We start from the raw sequence: 23,464 nt of genomic DNA, 5'->3' as shown, positions 1-23,464 counted from the left end.
TTGGGGTATTTGTTTTACTTGTTTATAGCCCCTCATTTGTTTATCATCAGATATGTTTAGCAACTATACAATTTTCTGAACACTATGCTATGTGTGGGGATATAATTCAGTTTATGAATAACCAACTTTTATAATCTCCTTGAGGTCAATCCAGCTTTGGTCCCTAATCCAGGCTCAAGGCCAATACCACACATTTTAGATTTTTTCATTCAGTAGCATTTTTAGCCAGTGCTACAGACTACACGTTTGTTTCCTTTACAAATTCATACGTTGAAACCTAATGCCCAAATCGATGGTCTCTGGGATGTGATTAGGTCATAAGGGTGCAGTTCATGAACATAATTTGTACTCATAAAGGAGACCCAGTAGAAATTCCTAACACTTTCTACCATGTGAGGTTACAGCTAAAAGGCAGGGCTTATGCATTAGGAATGTGCCAACACCATGATCTTGGATCTTCTAGCCTCCCAAACTGTGAGAAATAAATGTCTGTTGTTTATAAGCCACATAGTCATGGGTATTTCTTATAGGAGCCCAAGTAGACTAAGAGTGATACCTAATTCCATTTCTGTTGTTGATTGCTGCCTTAAATATCAATCATTTTATTATGGTCCTGAATTTGGGGTTGACTGGGCTCAGAAGGATAATTCTACTGCTTTTGCTTGTGATCCCTCACAAGGATGCCATCAGATGTTGTCTCCAGTTGGAGTCATTTAGAGAGTGGGATTGACCCTCTCTTCCTCTCACTATAGCATCAGATCTCAGAGCCTCTCCTTTCCACATGGCTTCTCCAGGTGGTCTCTTCATGTAGCTCTCTAGCAAAGTAATTATACTGCTTCCACAAAAGCTCAGTATTCTCCAAAGCACAGTAAGTGGAAGTTTTTAAGGCTTGGTGGCCTTCCTCTTAAGGTTTAGGTCAAAACTGACACAGCAGCACTTCTGCCACCTTCTATTAGTTAAAAAATCAGAGTTGGGCCATATTCAAGAGGGTGGGAAATATATATACTCTGGCTCAAAGTAGGAGTGACAGAGTGTGCTGCCATATTTAGTCCATTGTAGATCATAATGGTTTTAACATGACTTGAAAATACTTTTCCGAGTTTGCATTTGCCTTTTAAGTTTGCTTATAAAAGGTTTGATGCATAGTTGATTTTAAATTTTATACACAGTAAAATTTAGCAGTATTTTTGATGAGTATGATTTCAGCTTCTGGTCCATTTACAGAATGCTTTACTCAAATGAAAAACAAATAAAAGTATTATCTTGGTTTGTGTGGGGCATGGAAGTAAATGGGTGGACAGAATACAAATGAACTTTCATTTTTTTAACAGTATTTTTGTATTCTTTAAAGATACTAAATGAGTATGATTTTTATGTTTCCATCCTAAAAATAGAACAAAAAGAAGATACATAAGGAGAAGGATGAGAAGATGAAAAAGCAGAGGTGGAAGAAGAAGAAATATGACAAAGAAAACCCACACCAAAGTTTTTAAATATTTACTACTATCTAACTCAGAAAATTCTACAGCTACATTTTTCTAACTTCTAAATTTTTAGTTCATTGAGAATTTACTTTGTAAGATGTGAGTTAGGATCCATCTTTAATATTTCTACAAGTGGCTAACTAGTAATATAAGTTTATTTTTTCATTTTATTATTCAATAGATTTTATTAAGCACCTACTATGTGCTAAGTACTCTGGTTGTAACTGAATGTGTTGTTAGTGAAAGAAACTGATTGAATCACTACCATTATAGATCTTATAATAACCCAATAAGAAGAAACAAATAAATAAAGAAATGGATGAATAATTTCCGTTTTGGCATGTGCCATTAAGGGAAAAAATGGGGACAAATATATGTTAACTAACTAGAATTTAAATAAAAATTTGGAAGGAAAAAAAAACTTAGCCATGGAATAAATAGTAGATTAGAGAAAAAGAACAGATAGGTGACCTGGAGGAAAAAGTAATGGAAAGCCATCAAGATGAACAGGAGGAAGAAAAAAAATTAAAAAGAAATGAAAATAGACCTAGAGACACTATCAAGTGTAGTAATATTTGCATTATAGCGTTCCCAGAAGGAGAAGAGAGAGAAAAGGTGGAAGAAAATTTATTTGAAGAAATAATAGCTGAAAACTTCCTGAATCTGGGGAAGGAAACAGAAATCTAGATCTAGGAAGCACAGACAGCCCACAAACAAAATCAACTGAAGGAGGTCCACACCAAGCCATGCAGTTATTAAAATGGCAAAAAGCAGTGATAAAGAGAGAATTTTAAATGCAACAGGGGTGCCTGGGTGGCTCAGTTGGTTAAGTGTCTGCCTCCAGCTCCGGTCTTGATCCCCCAGTCCTGGGATCGAGTTCTAAGTCAGACTCCCTGCTCAGCAGAGTCTGCTTTTCCCACTCCCTCTACCTCTCCCCCTGCTTCTGCTCTCTCTCCCTCTCCCTCATGCACTCAAATAAATAAATAAAATCTTTTTTAAAAATCAACAAAAGAAAAGGAAACACTGTACGCTAACTATGCTCGAATTAAAACTTTTAAAATATATACTTTTTAACATTGGTTTAATTTAAACAAACTTTTTCATTCTCTCTTTGTTTCTTTTTTTTTTTAAAGATTTTATTTATTTATTTGACAGAGATCACAAGTAGGCAGAGAGGCAGGCAGAGAGGCAGGCAGAGAGAGAAAGGGAAGCAGGCTCCCTGCTGAGCAGAGAACCTGATGCAGGGCTCGATCCCAGGACCCTGGGATCATGACCTGAGCTGAAAGCAGAGGCTTTAACCCACTGAGCCACCCAGGCGCCCCTCTGTGTTTCTTTTTTAAATATAGTATTTTAAAGGGCACCTAAGCAGCTCAGTTGATTGAGCGGCTGGCTCTTGACTTTGGCTCGGATCATAATCTCAGGGTCCTGGGATGGAGCCTTGGGTCGGAGTCCACGCTCAGTAGGGAGTCTGCCTAAGGATTCTATTTCCCTCTCCCTCTGCCCCTCCCTCCACTTGTGTTCTCCATCTCTCTCTCTCAAATAAATAAATCTTTAAAAATAAATTAATTAAATAAATATAGTATCTCAGTCTTCCTTAATGGATTCAGTTCCTCCTCCCCTGAGAATATTTTATTTGAAATTTTATTCTATCCCCTGAATTGTCTGTTTCTTCCTTTTCCCTTTTCCACTTGGTATGTTTTAATCTCTTTCATGTTAGAGGCTTTCTATAGAACTCTGATGATCCTTTGTTTTCCATTAAAAAGTGAAAGATACTAAAATCTAACTGGATACTGTGCATAAGGTTTGGATTTGTCAAGTACTGACATTCATAGTCAGATGGGTACTCACTGATTTACTTGAGAAACTTGCACGTGTCATTTTCTTACAGTCTTTTTATAGAATCATTTAATTTTATTTCAATACAATGTCTCTTGTGTCCTGCATGCAGTTATATACCTAGCTGTCCCAATTCTTACCCTTGATGGCATTAAAGCACTGGGATCCCACTGAATAAGCAGATTTTGTCCTAAGCCCCCTATTTTTCAGGACTCGTCTGTTAGTTGGGCAGAGTCTGGAGTCATTTTTTTTCTTTTGTTTGGATGGGGTTGGGTTGTTCAGACAGGTAAACAAGCTTAAGGAGAAATTTATCATGGACAGAAACAGAACCCTGGGAGAACCTTAAAAGTGGGTGAGGAGAATTCTCTCTTCCTGAGGGCTCAGATGAGGGTGCAAAGAGGAATCATCACTAAATCTGGGTTTCGAAGTAAGAAGAGGCAAACTGATTGAAATGTGTGGAGGCAGGGATGGACAGAGAAAAGTATTTACAAGAAGTATCTGTACAATATCAAGGAAATTTGGAAGAACATGATCCATTTGTATAGAGGTTCAACACTATAATGTTGGGTCAGGGTGGAGAGCCAGCTTTTCATCTGGGTTAAAGCAAAATTTTTTTTTTTTTAGTATCTAAGCCCTTTATCTTTTAAATGCTAAATTTAAATGTTTGTTTGCTTAACTCAATCTGTACTAACCAATTTATTTCATTGGTTATTTATTCAACTCCTTATATCTAATGATATATCATTTAATGATCTGCTCCTCAATGTTCTCATCTATAAAGTAGAGACAGTATCTGCCTGCATCAGTCAGGGTTTTCGTTGTGTGTAAGAGAGAGCAATTACTGGTAATCCACACAGAAAAGGATTTTGTAAAAGGATATCAGCTCTCTCTCAGAAAATGAAAAACTAAGGTTAGATATTATGCAGTCCTGACAAAACCCAAAGTCACACTGCAGCACTTTCCCATGAAGGCATCACTGCCACCAGCACCAGGCACAGACCTTGATAACTGCATCGCTGGTCACTGGATGCTGCTGTGAGAAGCCCTGCCCTGCCGCCACCTCCTGCATCAGGATGTATCTTGTCTGGGCCATGAATCTGCCTGGCCCAGCCAAAGGCAAGTGTCCATGCCAGTGTATAATGGAGAACCAAATGGTATGGAATGGCCCTGTTTACAGCTTCTTCAGAAAGACATAGGCTCAGGGCACCTGGGTGGCTCAGTTAGTTAAGTGTCTGCCTTCGGCTGAGTTCATGATCCCAGGGTTCTGGGATAGAGCCCCACATTGTGTTCCCTGCTCAGCCGGGAGCCTGCTTCTCTCTTTGCCCTCTCCCCCGCTGGTGCTCTCTGTCTCTCTCTCTCTGTCTGTCTGTGTGTCTGAAATAAATGAATAAAATCTAAAAAAAAAGAAAAAGAAAGACATAGGCTCTGCCTCATAAGGAGGGTGGGATTCTCCAAACACAGAAAATAGGAGCAAATACTAAATAGGTAAGAAGAAACACAAATGTCACATAGCTTAGGCTATCAAATGGTTTTGGAAGATGTATACATTATAATGAAAAAAAAAATCACACAACTCTAAATAAATGCCTGATCTAAAGATGCTAACTCTAAAAACGGCTTCAGCTCTTCAATGGCTATTCGCAGAAGACCTTAGTCCTTAATCACATGGACCTTTCTATAGAGTTGCTTGAATATCCTAACAAAATGTTAGCTGGCTTCTTCCAGAAAGTGATCCAAGGGACAGTGAGAATAAGATGAAAATTACAATGTCATTTTGTCATTTACATTTGACATTTACTCTCCATCATTCCTAGCATGTTCTATTTGTTAGAAGCCAGTCACTAAATAGAACCAAAACTCAAGGGGAGGGTAATTAGGATCCACCAAAGAGAGAAATATCGTAGAAGTTTCAAACATGTATTAAAGCCATCACAGGTATTTTTTATTATTTCACAGAATTAGCCAAACCAATTTCTTTACACATTCTTTCTCTTTATATTCATATTCATATTATAATATGTCAGAGAATCTATTCTGATCTGAAGTTAAATTACCACAGACCCACCAGGGACATTCATTTTACCTAGTAAAAAATCTTTCAGTGCTTAAAAAGGAGAGAGTGTTGCATTAGATAGCATCTTATCACCAAAGAAACACATTTCAACTGTAAATAAAATATTTGTCCTTTCATTCAAACACCTAAATCCTATAGTATAAAGATTAACAGACATCAGTGCCTGGCTATTCTTATTGATGTGGTGGGAGAAAAGGGAATTTTGAAATTCTCACGTTTCTGAGGGCACAAAAATCTTCTAGGGACACAAATTTAAATGTTTTTGGTGGTCAAACAGTTAATTAAAAGGGGAAGACTATAGGGAATAGTGAGGACTGAGACATTAAAATTCAGCTAAAAACAAACAAAACAACACGCTAGCTGAAGAAAATACCTTAAGTCCTCAGTATGGCTCTCAGCTGCCAGCTTGTTCTTCCTGCTGATTCTATAAGATCTGACTTACCTTTTTTTTTTTTTTTTTTTTAAGAAATTCTGCTTCTGAATTCATTAGTTTTGGGGCCAAAAAAGATCTTGGTCTATCTAATCCAACTTCATTCTACAGACAGAAACCTGAGGAAGGGCACTTTTACTTTCAGAACTCCTTTCTTCATAAACAATATTAAAAATTGTATTTTACAAGATCAAATAAAAAATTAGACTGAGGTAAGGAGACTTCATCCAAAATGATGTTATAAGGGACAACTGCAATAGGGAGAATGCTTTAACCCTTAGATTGGCAAGCCTTTCAAAAGTTAGATGAAAAATGTCTTTTTTGTTCTCTGAAGAGCGGGATGAATAATGCTGGAAAGAACAGGAAGTGGGGAAGTGGGATGAGCCAGGGTGGCATGATCTTGTAGTGAAAAAGAGAATTTTACCCAGAAGTCAGCGTATTTTCAAGCTGGTAAGCAGGATTTTATGCTGGTTCAGGCTGAGAGTAGGTCAAAGTTTAGGGCCTGGGAGAAAAAGAGAAGCCTAACCGAAACTTGATCAAGTCAAGGTAGTAGGTAGTTTGCCCAGACTGGTTAATGAACACAAACAGTTCAGCAAATCACTTGCAATGCAAAGAATGGGAATTTGGAGGACCTGTGTCCAGCCTTGTCATAGATAAACAAGGTAAGTCTTATCAGTAAGGTAAGTCTTAAAAGTCATTGGGAAAGGAAGAGTTTTTGCAGTAAACCATCTCCCATTTTCTGGAAAATAAAGTCGTGGGGAAGAGCACTTGTACTTTTTTCCAGGATTACAGATTTTGGGAAGTTCAACACTGTCAATGACGACATTGGCCTGAAGATCAATAAATTAATATTATATATTCTTAAAACTTTATTTAGTTTAAAGTTATTTTTTCCTTTTTTTTTTTTTTTCCATTTTCACAGGTCCTAAAAATATCAAGGGCCCTTATTTGAGACTTAGCATGGTTGAGGGCCTTTTAAAACCACTGAGCTAGTTACAGCAGAACTGATAAGAGGAACCATACCTGCACCTCTATGAAGACGGCAGGAGAAGGTTCCGTTGAAGAGATAAAACAAAGACTTGTGGATAGTGATAAGGATGGGGATATTAACTCTGAAGTAAAACCCTGCAGACTTAGAAGGTAAGGATAGGGAAGAAAAGTTTATTTAAGAATTGGGGTCTGAGGGCACCTTAACATTCAACTGTTAGATACATGTCATGGGCCTCCAATGTTTATTTATTTTAAAAACTTAATTAAAGTATAATTGACATCCTAGTGTCTTATTAGCTTCAGGTGTACATATAGTGATTTGATATTTTTATACATTACAAAATGATGTCCACAAGTCCAGTCACCAAGTGCATCATACACAGTTATTGCAATATTATGGACTATATTCTCTATGGGGCACATTACATCCCCATGACTTATTAATTTTATAACGCAAGTTTGTACCTTTAAATCCCCTTCATCTATTTCTTTCAACACCTAATCCCTCCCTGCTCTGGTAACCAACAGTTTCCTGTATCTATGACCTGTTCGTTTATGTTTGTTCGTTGGTTTTTAAGATTCCACGTACAAGTGAAAGCAAACACTATTTACCTCTGACTTACTTTACTTATTATGTATTTACCATACCTCCTTTCCTGTCCCCACAGACTGTCCCCACCTTTATTGCGCTTACAGTCAAGCAGGGGAGGCCAACACAACCAACAATCCCAGTAAATTGGGACACGTGTTGTGACAGCGGAAGGGAGGTGTCTTGGGAAGGAACAGCAGGAACACCTAACCTGCACGCGGGAAGGGAGGGACACTCCAGATGAACCAAGAATAGGAACCAACCGGGCACAGAGGATGGAGGGGAGAGGACAGTCCCAGGCACAGGGGCTTCACACAGGAAGATCCCGGGAATGCGCAGTTTGCCCTCAGGGGAGGCCTACCACCTGTGGTCTCAAGAAATCGTCTTAGTTCTTGGGAAGCCAGTATCAGTGAAAAGAGAGTGTGTTCAAAATCTCTCCCCACCTGCTTCCCGGAGTCTTAGAATCCACGGGATTTCATAAGGAAAATCAAATGACTGAGACACCTCAGAAAAACAAAACGCCCCTCCCATTTTTCTAAACCATCCAGTCAGTCGCGGTACTTGGTCCACTCATTGCAGGTTAGAACGCTGGTTTCATATTTGACTGCTGGTTTTCAATGAAAAAGTGGATTTTCCCCCCATTCTCGATACCTGGACTGTCTCTCCCCTGCTGGGAGGGGACTTCCTCTCACGGCTCCTCAAAGGTCTGGCGACTCCCAGTCCCGGCCAGGGCAGGGGCTCAGGGCCCACGCCACGTGACCTACCTTGATTTTCCTCACTTCAGCTGAACTCCCTCCAGCCCTGGAGGGACTGGGCCAGTCGGAGGCTGCGGGCGGGCCTGTTCCAGCCGCCGCAGCCAGTGAGATGGGGAGGGGCGGCGAGACCACGAGGCGGGAGCGCGGCTCTGGCGGGTCAGCAGCGGCCGGAGGGAGCCGGAGCCCTGCGGGAGCGGGGCGGGGGCCCGGGGGCCGGGGCGGGGGCCGGGGCGGGGGCCGGGGCGGGGCCGGGGCGGGGCCGGGGCGGGGGCCGGGGCGGGGCCGGGGCGTCCTCCGGGGCGGGGCCGGGGCGTCCTCCGGGCCGCCCCGCTGTTCCACCGCTCCGCTACCTAGCTACCCCGACACCTGCGGCTTCGCCACCCGGCGGCTCCGGTAGGTTGGGCGTCCCCTGGGCTCGGCTCAGGCTCCCTTGTCCTAGGCGGTGGGTGTCTGACTGGTGTTGTGGGATTGTGCTGCCGCTAGGCTTCACGCTCTAAGAGTCCGCGCTACGTGAGCTTGGATCCTGTAGGGCTGGGAAGAAAGGTGAGCGCGCGAAGTTGCTAAAACCTCTTCTTTTGCTCCAAGTTCTTGCACGTGGAAAATTCTCTGTTCAAACTTTCGTCCAGATGGCTCATCAGTAGTGACCGAAGCCACGCAACTGTCAGATTGGTCCTTTCGGGTGTGTGTGTGTGTGTGTGTGTGTGTGTGTTCCTGTAGGGTAGCAGGGGAGGCGGGAAGATTGGTGAGGACCTTCCTTGTACAAGTGGCCCTTGGAGAGACGTCTGCTCCCAGAGACCTGAAGGGGCCCACCATTCACTACCGAGAGTTTCTTGGGACTTGTAAGTCGGACTTCTATGGAACAGCAGTTGGTAGGAGCAATTATACAAAACAAAACAAAACACAAGACAAACAAAAAACCCGAGTCTGGAATCTGGGGGAAAGCTGGTAGACGCGGGCCAGCGTCGGAACTACCCTTTGGAGGCTACGGGGAGCTGGGCATCTGACGAAAACTTCCTTGCTATGCACCTGCTGCTGAGCTAGTAGTAAAGACTCCAGGCACAAGACTTTGCCACTTGTAGAGTTGGACAAGGGGCAGGAAAATAAAGGGGCGAAGGAAGGTGTCTGCACTGACAAAAATCTGGAAAAGTTGAAGTAGTAGGAATACTTCTTTTAGGGACAGGTGCTTCCTCATTGCGCCCTCCTCATTCATTATAGCATTATAGCATTCTTTATAGCATTTTTGTGCGCATTTCTAAACAGTTAACTAAATGCAAACAGAACACTGTGGTGCAGCAGTGTGGACTTTTCTTCTTTCCCCTCCCAGTTTTATTCTAAATGAGTTCAAGGTCACCTTTTGGAGACTAGGTACCTGAAGAAAGAGAAAGTTTTTTTTCTTTGACACTCCTTACCCCTCCATCCCTACCTACAATTCTCAGCCCCCACCCTTCCCACCTTTCCCCCCCAAAACATAATGCACTCACTAACTCTACTCTCCTTCTTACCACCTAAAAACCAGGGGAGAAGAAAGCAACCACATTCGTCATGCAAGTACTTGTGGTTAATTTGGTCTTGTGACTCCTTGTTCCTTTGCCCTCTAGTTCCTTCAGTATTAAAATGCACCAATGGTGTTTTCTGTAAAGAATACAAAGGGCTGGAGGAGAAAAGGAAACTGTCCCTGAAGTGATCTAGTAAAGTGATTATTATTTTTTCAAACCACAAAATTGGGATTCTGTGTTGAGTTCCAGTATTTTTATCTCCTGTTGGGAAAGATATTTTTAAGCTATAATTATTTTGTCAATAAAATATGCTGTTAAGCCTCTCCCTGCATGTAAAATCTCACATTAAACAATCTCCATCCAACAGAGTGAATACTTTAGAAATCTGAAGTTCCAGTTTATAGGGGCGGACTGGTGTATTTCAAGATTTCGAGATTGCTACATTCAGCTATCTTCATGGCTTGACAACTCTCTATTCTTTCTGTTATTTAATGTTACTCACAATATAGGGCATCTCTTACTAGTAATTAAATCAGTGCATTATAAAGGACATCTCTGGAGCACTGTTCTGAATGTATAGTTGTAATTTCCCAGTTGTTAACATTTTTAGATTCAGTTCTGCTCTAGACTAAACTGGAGGCAGGGAAATGAGATCGGGATCAGGAATGAAAGAATCTGTGCCCTGACTTCTAGCACCAGATCTAGCACCAGATCATCTCTGAAGTCCTGGCAGACCCCCAAATTAACTCTGTGGTCTCATCAAACCCCAGATGTGTATCATTGTTATCTTCCAAATAAGATTATCTTTGGTCTTAAAAGATATTCAGGTCTCTGAACTCTTCTATAAAAGGCAAATCCTCATTCTTAGAGCAAGGTATCACTGTTCTTAGAGGAGTACCTCTTCTAGAGTTTACTTACATTTCCAGAAAGTGTCCTAATCTGGTAGCACCCCGCCTGCCCCATTTGAGCAGTGTAGTATAGTGGTCAAGGGCATGAGTTTTGGAGACTGATTTATCTGTCTCTGTTTTCTAGCTCATCTTAAGCAAGCTACTTCTGTTCTCCAAGCCTCATTTTCTTCATGTTTAGAATAAAAATAATAATAAGGCTTGGGTCATTGTGAAGAGCAGATGAAATGATGCATATCATAGAAGTAGCAAAGTGTCTACAATTTAAGAGTCAATAAATGATAGGAACTTTTTTTTTAAACACTGACTTCCCCTCCTCTTTTTTTTTTTTTTTTTTAATGAGATAAAATTTAACCTGGAAAAATATGAAGTCCTATACACGGGTGTTTAGCAAGTAAGAAAGTATATAGGGTGAGGGAGTCAAAATTAATTGAAGCAGTCAACCTCAAGTTAATTGACGGTATGTTTTCTCTGAGTCAGTGGTGAGTCGTGAGGGCCCAGAAAATTGATTTGGTTTTAGGCTGCTTTGGGTAGAAGTTGGAATGAACATCTATAGTCATGGATATTTTTGTACATCTGCCTTTTGCTTTTTGTACAGACTTTAGAGTTATACAAGATGTTCATTTACACACTGGCTTGTCTGGGGGAACAAAGGGAGAAAAAAGGGACAACTCTTGAATCCTTATCACATTCATTCATAACCAAATAACATTAATTCTTTGACCTCCCCTTTAACATTTTTTTGATCTCTTGTTGTATGTAAAGCTTCCTGCCAAGTAGATTGCATGGGGGGAAAAAGACAGTTTTCTGCCTTCCAAGCATTCACAATATAGCTTAGGGTAACAGACACAGCAATAATTGTAGCAGAGTAATAAATGGTCTGATAAAGTTAGGAAAGGGAATGCTGGGGGAAGAGGTGTGCTGAAAAGCAGCCAGAGGATGCTCAAAGGAGTTAAAATTTAGTTCCAGTTCAGAAGAGTCCAATTTTGTGCAAGTTTGCCAGGTAGAAATGCTGAGAAAGAGTTTTCTGGGCCAAGGGAAAATTGTGTTTGAAAGTAGGACAGGGTGAGAGAGTGTGACAAACACAAATCATGGCACACTGTTCCCATGTTGCCCCATCCTCTCTGGCTACAGGACACTGGTAAATTATTTTGTCTCTCTGAGCTTTAGTTTCCTCAAATGTAAAATGAAGATCATGTATTATTTTACACAATCGGGCACTGATTTAATCTTCAAGTCTTTCCTACAGGGTGTCTATCTTACAACTTTGTTGGGAGACTTAGTTGTGTATAAAACATAAGCCTGTCTGATGTACAGGTGACAGTCAATCACTATGGTTCTGTCTACCCTCTCATTCTCTAGAAAATACTACTCTAATCTAGCCTTGAGTGTAGATGGAATTTATGACTTTCACGCATATTCTAACTATGCTTACTGTTCAGAATAAAGTATGAAGTTCTGTGTACTTCCACTACCCCTAACTAACCCATTCCCCAACCACTGCTGGCTTTCCTTCATCACACCAATCTGTTGCTAGCCTACTTTTAGGGTCTGGCTCTGTAAAAGGAGTTCCGCCCACTGAGAGTTCTTTGCTGGCAAAGGTTAGCATTCCTACATTTACAGGATAGGATCTCTAACCATGCATGTTATTTAGCCCTTCCTTGAGGCTCATTGTTTCCCTCTAAGCTATTGCAATGCATCTTAACAAAAATTTACATGGGGAGGGGATTTTGAAAATTTATTTAGGAGTACCAGAATGCAAACTGATCATTTTGAGAGGAATTCTTTCTAGGATTTTATCCTCCTGTGACTTTTCCTTGGTATCGTTAGCTTTAAAATCCTTTTAAATTTGGTAGACTTTGGTTCAAAATCCAACTTGATCATGCATGAGTTATCCCTCTGCAAAAGTACAAATTTGATGAACAATTGAATATCTAGAGTGAACCCATTTAGACCCTTTCAAAAGGAAAACCTGAGGCTATTTTGTTGCAAAGCCTTGCAAAGCAGGGAAAGTTTCCACAAGCCATTTAGACAGCAAAAGAATTTAAGTACTTCCAGTCATTATAGGGGAAAATAGTTACCAGGCACAGGCCAAGTCTGTTTGCTGTGGAAGGCCTACAACAGGCCAGGGACTGGCATTCTGTCTGGGCCCTAAGTAAGACCTTTTTGAGGGACTTGCTGTTTCTGGTCATTCGTTTAACGAATATTACTTTATTTATAGTAATATTACGAATATTACTTTTTTTTTTTAAAGATTTTACTTATTTATTTGACAGAGAGAGAGATCACAAGTAGGCAGAGAGAGAGGAGGAAGCAGGCTCCCTGCGGAGCAGAGAGCCCGATGTGGGGCTCCATCCCAGGGCCCTGAGATCATGACCTGAGCTGAAGGCAGCGGCTTAATCCACTGAGCCACCCAGGAGCCCCACGAATATTACTTTAATTCATCAGTTATTTTCAGTATTTCATTATCTGTGCTCTGCATGCAGAATGCTGAGTTTAATTCAAGATCCTTAGCCTCAAGTATAATAAGAAAATGTTGGAGAGCTAGTTAAAATGTGAATTTCTGGGCGGTGCCTGGGTGGCTCAGTTAAGTAAGGTCTGCGTTTGGCTTAAGTCATGATCCCAGGGTTCTGGGATCCAGCCCCACATGGGGCTCTCTGTTCAGCAGGGTGTCTCCTTCTCCCTTTCCCCTGCTGCCCTCTCCTGCTCATGCTTGTGCGCGCTCTCTCTCTCTGAAATAAATAAAATCTTTAAAAAAATTCAAATTTCAGGACCCTGTGCCTTAGAGATTCTGATGTATTACATTCATCCTGAGGCCCAGGAATCTGCATTTTATTAAGTCCCATGGTGCTGCTGATGTTGATGGATGCTTTTTCTTTTTTAATCAATGTTTTTTCCAACATTGGTATACAGACACATTTATACACTCTTTGGTGAACAATGTAGTCTGTCTAGGCCTTATCATTATTGTTCAGGTGTCTAAGCAAATCCAAACTCTTGTCCACTCTCTGCCTTTGACTGAGTGAACTTACCTTTTTGTTGTTGTTTTTAGGTCACAAAATAGGGACTTGCATTTCTATAGATTTCTACTCTGTTCCTTAATTTGATGCTTTTCTTTCTTTGGATGTGACATCCAGATTAAGAGCATGATGGATCAAGATCTTTCTTTGCAGAAATGGATTGAGTGAGATCTGCCCAAAGTCCTCTGAAATCCTTAGACTCCTTGGGGTATCAGTATATCCACCCTCTAGGTTAGGTATAATGGATTGGTGATTTCAAGAGTATGAAGGTGAAAAGATTTGGTTTAGAGAAAGCTGGTTAGATACTAAGGTTCCTTTTTAAAAGATTATTAAACTATGGATGTAAATTATCAGCTGACTATTTCAGTAATTGAACTTCTCTTTGAGAAGCCTTCCTGGATTCCTTCCCCAGACAGGGTTAACTTTAGCCTTTCCTGTGAAAGGGAATATGCCTGGTGGGAACCAGGCCTCAGTCCTATTCACTCTATGGTGATGGAGGTTCCATGGTCTGTCCACATGGCAGGCCAGAAGTAAAGCCTTCCTCCCAGTCTCAAGTGGTGACCAGTAGGTGTTTCATAAATATTTGTTAAGTGAACTAACCGCCACTTGCAAAACTACTGTCAAAACAGTTCATTTATTTTCTATAACCCATTTCATAATTTTCCTCTCTTTTTTAAACAGAAAACAGTTATGCTAATTCTGTATGTTTATTTTTGAGAAATACAATGCACTCAGTTGTGATCATTATTTAGAAATTGAAAATAAAAGTAAATGTTCATAGCATTGTATTTATTTATATTTTTATTTATATATTTGTTTTTAGTTAGGAGAAGCAATGACTGTGATTCCTAGTAACCCATCATTCCACATGGACACACAGACACTTATTTTTCTACTACTTGAGGTAATGAAAGGTGTGCGTGTGAAGCAACATTTTCATGTGTATTTTGATTTCCTTTTGAACAAAAAATGCAAACAGGAAGAGCTTCAATTTTTTTTTTTTTTTTTCCAGTGAGATCACAGAGATAAACCAAGTCTGTGCAACTCTCTTGAATAGCTAATGTGTGTCGCCTGGAGAAAGAGAAAATTATTTTCTGCCCTCTATGTTGATGTGTATAGAACATGTGTTCTGAGTAGCTGCTATTTTCACTGCCTCTTTTTCCAGTTGAAGTGCAACATAAACTATTTTAATTAATATTGTGTCACCAAAAGGGATTGAAATAGCCAATTGAATTCTACCAAGATAGAGTCTTTTGATGAAAACATATCTTTATTGATTGCGGACAAAAAAAAATCATTCTTAAAATGAAATCCAGAGAAAAATCATATCCCTCAGAGAAAATTTCTGAGTGGCAGGCTGAGATTAACATCATAAAATTGAATTTGTGCTGCAAGCCTTTGATGTAATCAGCAGCTGGGAGATGGTGTTGCCCTTGCTGTGCTCCCTCTGATTGTGGTGAATTATTGTGTAGAATGAAATAAGTGTTTCTGGTGTCCCTCCTCCAAGAAATACAAACAAGGTATTACTAGGTAGTTTCTTGCTAGTTAAAATGGGTTGGATCGATTCCAGGCCTCTTGGGCTCTCATACACCCATGAACTATAGGAGTTGGGCATTTATTTATGGCCTAGGGAAAGAATTTCTTGATGCCCCTGGACAGTGACTTCTTTGGTCAGTAAAAACCCAGCAGAGCAGAGACCATGAGAGGAATCCCCCTTGCCAAGGATTTTTTTTTTTTAGAGTAAGCAGAGGTTGGAAAGTGCTGTAGCTGGCTGCATGGAGATCCAGCCTAGCCCTTCCCTGTCTCCCTCAGCTACCTCTTTTAACATGCACTGCATTGAAATCATTGCAGTATGGCAATCTCACTGTGTACTAAGAGTCCTTTTCCATGATACCGGGTTACAGTGGGCTTTTATTTTGTTTTTGTATTAAGTCCTCATGCTTAGAAAACATGCTTGCCTGTGCATGTACCCCCACACATGTAATGAATAGGTTTTGCAGATTAAGCAGAGAAAATGTACTCATGTATTTACCTTCGGATTAAGGAGTGATTTGGCCCCTTAACCACTCCTGTGGTTGAACCTATGTTGTTTTTGTTTTGTTTTGTTAAAAAAAAAAAAAAAAAGGTGGATTGGTTTGTCTATAAACAGAAGCTATAAACTAAACCATCAGTAAGTAGTGGTGCCTTTGTGTGTCAGCTCACTCTCAAGCCCTGTGAGAAGTGAGATGGGCCTTTCAGTCAGACAGATTCAGTGATGTAATCCTAGCCTAGGGATTTAGATTCACCAGGCCTCCTTATCCTAATAACATCAATGGTGAGTGTGACAGAAAATCTTCAAAAATGAGAAGACTGGCTGCAAATGGCTCACCTCCTGTGTCTTGAATTAGTGCTAGAATGGGCTGGGAGTCCCAGGAAATATGTTTTTAAAAACTGAATTTTTCAATAAGGCTAAAGTCCCTTTGTATTATGAGCCTCAACTTGTGTCCCTCTTCTACCACTCTCTCCAAACCACCATGGAATTCTGCATTCGTAAGCCTTTTTAAGGAATCTATCTATCCATCCATCTATCCATCCTAAGACTTTTTGATGTCATTCTGTTTTGCCTGAGCTTCTGCTAGGATTCTGGAATGCAAAAGGATGGGTTTGCAGTCTTTCCTAGCTGAGGCATTCTTGTTTTGTGGGCAAAGTCAAAAAACACCAGAATCATGGGCCTTAGGGAGGCTTCTTCAAACTGGACTCAACCACATAGCTCATGTTCCTGCCAGTGGAAGTGCCTTCCATCTGTTTTTCTGGGACGAAAGGATCATCATAATGGCAGTGGACTGACTTCCAATGTCAGCTTGTGCTAAAGTTGGGAGAAGCAAAGTAAATATCAGGACCAAAGAAGGAGGCAACTGGCCTGCAGGAAAACACAATTTTTCCAAGGGAGAACTCTTTGCCATCGACTGCTATGGGATTAAGGTATGGTCTGGTCTTGTACCTGGGGAATACATGTCCCAGCAAACTTCACATCAGTTATTTACATGACTTGACTCATAGGTTGTGAATTCTTAGAGGTCAGGAATCTGTGTGTTTTTTTTTTTTCTTTCTTTTAAAATTTATTTGGGCTTTCAGTAAATACCTGTGGAATGAATAAAATGAATATATGACTTTCTCAGGGAACCTATAATATGGATCGAAAGGTGATCCTTTTCAAATTCTTACAAAAGAATTAGAAAAGAAAATTTGGTGTATGACCGATTATGTGGTTTAGACTGAAATTTAAGAGCTTAAGAGAATAGTTCCATGTAAGTTCAAGAGTTTAAGAGAATAGTTGTATGTATTGTTATGAATTATTATATGTATTGTTAAAATCTATGTTTTGACTTGAAAGAAACAAAATCGGGGGCTCCTGGATGGCTCAGTTGGTTAAGTGTCTGCCTTTGGTTCAGGTCATGAACTTGGGGTCCTGGGATCCAGCCCCATGTCAGCTCCCTGCTCAGCAGAGAGCTTGCTTCTCCATCTCCCTCTGCTCCTAACCCTGCTCTGCTCTCCTCTCTCTCTCTCTCTCTCAAATAAATAAATAATATCCTAAAAAAAAAAAGAAAGAAAATCTATCAGTCAGATGGTATGTTAGTTGCTAGGACAGTCATAACACAGTACCACAAATTGAGTGGTTTAAGTGACAGAAATTTATTATCTCACTGTTTAAGAGGCTGGGTGTCGGAAATAAGGTTTCGGCTGGGTTTTTTTCCTTCTGAGGGCTGTGAGGAAGAATCTGTTTAAGACCTCCACACTAGCTGCTGGTGATTTGCTGGCAATATTGCCATTCCTTAGCCTGTAGAAGTATCACCCCATTTCTGCATTCATCTTCACATCTCTCTCCCTCTGCGTGTCTGTCACCAAAGGTCCTAGTGTTATGGATGCCAGTCTTATTGGATTCTGGCCCCACCCTAATCCAGTATGACCTCGTTCTTCACTTAATTAATTGTATCTGTAATGACCCTGTTTCCAAATAAGGTCACATTCTGAGGTACTGGGGAGTAGGTACTTCAATGTGTAAATGTTGGGGTGGGCTCAATTCAACCTATAATGGATGGAAAGATGGTAGATTTTGTTCTACTTTGACAATTTGGTACCTTTAGAGCTTTATGTTCATCTTTCTTGCTTAATTCACTTACTAGATGGAATTTACTGTAAATTATGAATAATAAAGGACTATAAATGACAAGGATTTTGCTTATCATTTTACTATTTACTTAGCAGGATTTACACACAGATTTTGAGATTGAAAAAAGTCTTTTAATAATAGCAGCTAACATATATTGAATGCTTACAATGGAATGTAATGATTTCCATGGATCATCCCATTTTACTCTCATATCAACCCTATTATTTATTTATTTATTTTTAAAGATTTTATTTATTTACTTGACAGAGAGAGAGCGAGCAAGCAGAAGCAGGGAGAGCAGCAGGCAGAGGGAGAGGGAGAGGGAGAAGCAGGCCCCCCGTGGAGCAGGGAACCTGATTCAGGGCTAGATCCTAGGACCCAAGGGTCATGACCTGAGCCGAAGGCAGTGGCTTAACCAACTGAGCTACCCTGGTATTCCTCATATCAACCCTATTAGATCGATATTATTATTTTCATTTTACTGGTGAAGACTCCAATACAAACAGGTGTAAAGTAGCTTACCCAAGGACATAACGGTAGTAGAGTCAGCATTCAAATCTAGGCTGACTAATTCTAGAGCCTCAGCGCTGAGTGCATGCTGTCCCCTTAGTCTCACTACAACCAGGTAAGGTAGGTATTATTCCCATTTCATGGGTGAGGAAAGTTTAAAGTGACTAAGAACTTGCCCAGCACACAAAACCAGTGAGTGTGTAAGATTTAGGATTTGAACTTAGGTGTTATTTCCCTGGGGAAATCCTTCCCATGGTTGATTTCAAGCTTCACTTGTATTCCCTCTACAAACACACTTGCATTTACCTTACATATCACTCGTTACACTGTTGATGATGCCAAACATACCTGTGTCCTCAGACACCCTTGAGCATCTTGAGATATGTGACTTTGTCTTTTTGGTCTATATCCCTAGAATCTTACATAGTCTGACACATAGCAGACACTCAATAAATATTTGTTAACTCAGTGTATATTAAGTAAAGGCAGAGGGGCCAAGAAAAAAGGAAACCAGTTGAGGATATAAGAAATAAGGGTTAATGAAAGGAGTAACTGAGGTGACAGAAGATGGAAATTGGAATAGGGATTAAAATTTTGGGTGCCTCAGTGGCTCAGTTGATTAAGCGACTGCCTTGGGCTCAGGTCATGATCCTGGAATCCTGGGATGGAGTTCCGCATGGGGCTCCCTGCTCTGCAGGGAGTCTTCTTCTCCCTCTGACCCTCCCCCTCTCATGTTCTCTCTCTCTCTCTCTCAAATAAATAAATAAAATCTTAAAAAAAATAAAATGTTATTATAGGAGCTTAGTATGGGTATCTTAGAAAAGTTAGCTAAAACTAAGGAAAAGATGCAAGATATTAACATGATGAGAGGAAGCTCATGTTTAAGCGCCTTGATTTTCTTGGTTAATTGGAAGGAAAGACCAAGCTCACAATATTGGGGTGTAAACAATTGCCTGGGTTAGCGTGAGGTTTTGAAGGGGTAGAAGATAAAACTACAGTATGATAATGGATAGGAGACATACTTCCCAATATGAGTTTAGGTAGTACATGGCAAACATTTATGTTCATGGACAGGTATCTATTTTCATGTGCATTTTGCAAAAAAAAGAAAAAAAAATCTAACCAGCACATCAAACTCCTTGATTTTATGGATATTACTGATAAAATAATTTTAAAGGGACTCTTAAATCACTTGATTTATTCCTAAATAAGCTAATTTGATACTAAAAATGAAGTGAATTAACTTAAAGAAATATATTGGTCAAATAGTTTTACAGATTGTATTTAGCAAAACAAAAACTGCTCAAGATTGGAAATAGGTTTTCAGAATTCGCACACTCACACATACACACAAATTATTCTATCTAGCAGAAATACTGAGTTAAAATTAATCATAAGATGTCTCAGCGGTAAATACTTTGAGGTCAAGGACTGTGTTTTTCTATTCTTTGTGTTCTCTGCAGTCCAACCCATCACTTAACCACATATAGTTCTCAATTAATATTTGTTGAATTTATTTAATAGTACAGTGTCATTTTTTTTTGTTTATGTTAGGTACTCATAGGTTTTAAAAAAAAGAGAGTTTGTCTATAAATATTCAGAGAGTTAAATATAGAATAAACTAAAGGGGGGAAAATCTACTTCGTTTAGCCTAAAACTAAGGCTTTAGACAGGAGGATTGGAATTCCGTGAAGCTGTTACTGATTGAATATAAATAAAAGTGAAGGAGTCACCAGGAAAGAAATGAGTTGTCTTTCTCATGTTTATTTTACCAGGCTAATGCTCAACTCTCTGACAATGACTGTAAATGGAACACTCTTGGCATTAATTTGGCTGTGTTAGCTCTGTTTCATTACAGCTTAACGAGCAAGCAGGTGAAGTTCTAAGGTAGTACTTTGTGAAAACCTTTGACCCACAAGGCTGAGAGAGCCTGAGCTATGATGGAAACTTCGTCAGTATAGTGATAGGAATGTGATTTCTTGGCTGGTTTGTTTTACACAAGTTCTAGATCATGCATGCTTAGAGTTCAGAGATTTTGCATTATCTGTTTACTTCATTCCTTGATCCCTGGGTTATTTTACCATTGACTTCACCTGCTAAGGCATTCCCAACTAGAACACATTACTTTCTGAAGTTTCCTAGGTAGCTGCTAATCACTCAATAATAACATTTTTGGAGGAACTTGGCTTTGATGTTGGTTAGGGGTTAATTCTGAAATAGTCAAGCTCCACTGGGTAGACAAAGTAGAATTTTATGTGTTATTTAAATACGCCTGGGGCAGTCTTTGACTTAGTAGAAACATTTTTTTTAACCTTTTCTAGGGAGTGATCTGATTACAATCTGTTGATAAAATAAGACCTTTTGCTTCAGGAGCATCCGCAAACAGACAGGTTTTGGCAGACAAGGCTTCTGCTGAGACCAGCTGTGCAGGAACCCTTTGGTTCCTGTGGACTCCTGAGGCTGCTTGCTTCATGTTCCCGGGGGTTAAAGTAGCTCTCAACTGTGGCCTACCATGACACCCATATATTTTCTCTCTAGTCTACTTTTACTCCTTGTTCCTTCTTAAAGTCCTGTTTGCCCTCCCCCATTTATTGTCACTTACCAGCTGGATGTGTGATGTTGGCCTAACTACTTTATTCTGATCTCTAAGCTCTCTATTTTTTTTTAAACTTTATTAGGGTAAAAATTTGCATACAATAAATTGCATTCACTTCAAGTGTACAATTTGATGGATTTTACTATTCCAAGTGCTTTAACCTAAGCCCTAAAATTAGAAACAAAACTCCCTCTGGGCTAAAATGAAGGAAAGAATCATGAAATAATTTATTTAAGTTCTTTAGCTCCCATATATTGTTTTGAAGGAAGCCATTGGGCTCTCCCTCTGCTTTGGAGATGGGATTCTGAGAGGTCATAAAACTATATAAGCAGCAGATCTGAGATTCAAACCCACATCTGCTTTATCCCAAAGCTTAGATTGTTAACTACTATACTATTTTTATTTTCTTCGCATATGTTTACTTTGGTCAGGAGATTATTTTCAGAATTCATGCATGGTAACTGAGGACTTTATCATTTGTATTTTTGGGGTTGGCAGTCCTCAGTCAAGGGGTTTGAGATTTGTATCTATCTTTGAGGCTGGTGAGGCAGAGACTCAGTGTCTAGGCGTGTCTCTGAAGTTATTTATGACAAGGTAAACAATTCCAGTGTCCAGTAGACACCAGCCACAAAACCACATTTGCATCATACTCATTATCTTGCTAGCCCCAGAGAAGTCATAGAAATAAAAACAAATTTTTACGGGGAAGAAGATGACAGTGAGAAAGATAGGGGCTATAATGGTGTGTTGTCTTTTCTTACACTTGCTAAGTATCGTATTTATGGAGAAAAGCCCAACTTTGAAAGGCGGTGGGGGCCAAGATTTATCTGACTCTATTTTCTTGCCTCTTTTCTTCACAATAAACCATTTTAAACTAAGTTAATAGAGATGGTGGTGTGCTAAATATAACCTAACGATGAACCTGTACTGAGAAATCGTATTATTTCCATCCATTTGGGTGGCGAACAAAGAGGGATGCCAGGGTGATTACTTTTCCCAAAATGTAAGTTCTACCAGAATAAGAAGACTCTGGTTCTAGGAAAGTCACGTCACCTTTCCTCTGCTTCCTCCTCAGCAAAATACTCCGCATCCTTTAATTTTCTTCTAGTTACAGTAAAATCTTGCTCCAGTTTTAAGATGAAACACAGTCATTTAAGGACTATTTATTGAATGTCACATATGAGACCAGCATTGTGCCAGGGACTTGGGATCAAACAATGAAAAGACATACCCATCCTTTGTCATCTGTAATTTACACATTTGCAGATGTTCTACCCCCTGGTGATTTAAGAGCTCCAGTGGGTTTGGGAGCCCATTAGGAAGCTCACGTTGTTGGAGTGAGAATGTGAAAAAAATAGCACCCTTTGCTATTTTTACCTAAAACGATATCACTTAAAAACATTTTCCATTAAAAATGAAACAGTTTGGGAGTTCCCAGGTACTTACACATCATGTGAATTTGTGCCATGGTTAGTGGCCATCAGCATGGCTGCATCCATCAGATAGGCTTATTTCTTAATTATGAGTATGGCTTTCCAAACTCTGTAATGCCTTGGACCTTCTACAGCTTTAAATCATTTATGTTATTTAACAAATTTTCCTCAATTCAGTGTTTCTCATCCTTTTTCATGTCAAAGCATAAACACAGAAAATGATCATCTTTGTACACATACTGGGTTGAGGGTTTCAATTTCTCTTGCCCCTCCTATCAAATATTCACAACCCATTACAGGTCATCGTATACAGCTGGGCAGTTCTGACTTATTTAATTTCTGTTATGGTTACAGAAAAGAAGCACAGAGAATTCTACTATTGAAATCCTGTGTCGATGAGAATGAAAACAGTAACAATTCTGCATATTCACTACAAAGTGTTCCTTGATTCTGCTGGGTGCATTCATCTGATAAAGATTCTTCTGTGGAACATCCAGCTGTTACTAGGACTTTAAAAATCAATATTATGTTAATATTAATTGATATTAAATGTGAAAACAAATATAAAAAGGAGGAAATTACAATGATTTCACTGAGTATGGTTTTTTTTTCTAGGAAGTAATATAGTCATCATGTGTTTCCAATGACTAAAAACCATTTGTAAGTAAGTCTGAAATCTCTCTTATTTAGAAACAAAATGTTCTTGAAATCATAAAAAAAAAAAACCAGTTTGACTTTATTAACCATACAAGGTAGGAAATCTAAATATGTCACAAAAGTAGTTTTGGTCTTGTTTGACATATACCTAGAGTTTAATGTATTAAATATTATATATGTAAATAACATGTTTAAATTTAATATTTTGTTCTTTTTCAGTTAACTATAAATTGAATTTGTCTTTGTATATATTTAAACTGTATCAAAACCAGCTTTATAATACACTTTTTTTTTTTTTTTTTTATTTGACAGAGAGAGAGATCACAAGTAGGCAGAGAGGCAGGCAGAGAGAGAGGAGGAAGCAGGCTCCCCGCGGAGCAGAGAGCCCGATGCGGGGCTCGATCCCAGGACCCTGAGATCATGACCTGAGCCGAAGGCAGTGGCTTAATCCACTGAGCCACCCAGGTGCCCCTATAATACACATTTTGATAATTACTAGATTCCTCAAAATTAGGTTTTTCATTATACTATTCAGAAAT

At 39.6% G+C, this 23,464-nt stretch overlaps 1 protein-coding gene across 2 annotated transcripts in view; it reads left to right on the top strand.

Moving 5' to 3' along the window:
• The first annotated feature begins 8,523 nt into the window (after positions 1-8,523).
• Positions 8,524-23,464, top strand: part of WDR72 (WD repeat domain 72) — a 218,521-nt gene continuing 203,580 nt past the window's right edge. The window contains exon 1 of one of the 2 annotated variants that reach the window (XM_046007151.1): positions 8,524-8,551. The gene's annotated coding sequence lies outside the window, so the exon portion shown is untranslated. Of the gene's footprint in view, positions 8,552-8,672; positions 8,702-23,464 lie in introns of those variants that run through there. The other variant, XM_046007152.1, reaches the window with a different exon arrangement.

The sequence above is a fragment of the Meles meles genome, chromosome 6 (assembly GCF_922984935.1).
Source record: "Meles meles chromosome 6, mMelMel3.1 paternal haplotype, whole genome shotgun sequence".
In the NCBI taxonomy this organism is placed as follows: Eukaryota; Metazoa; Chordata; class Mammalia; order Carnivora; family Mustelidae; genus Meles; species Meles meles.
Note: the sequence above shows the minus strand (reverse complement) of the source record. Positions and strands in the feature narration are given on the sequence as shown.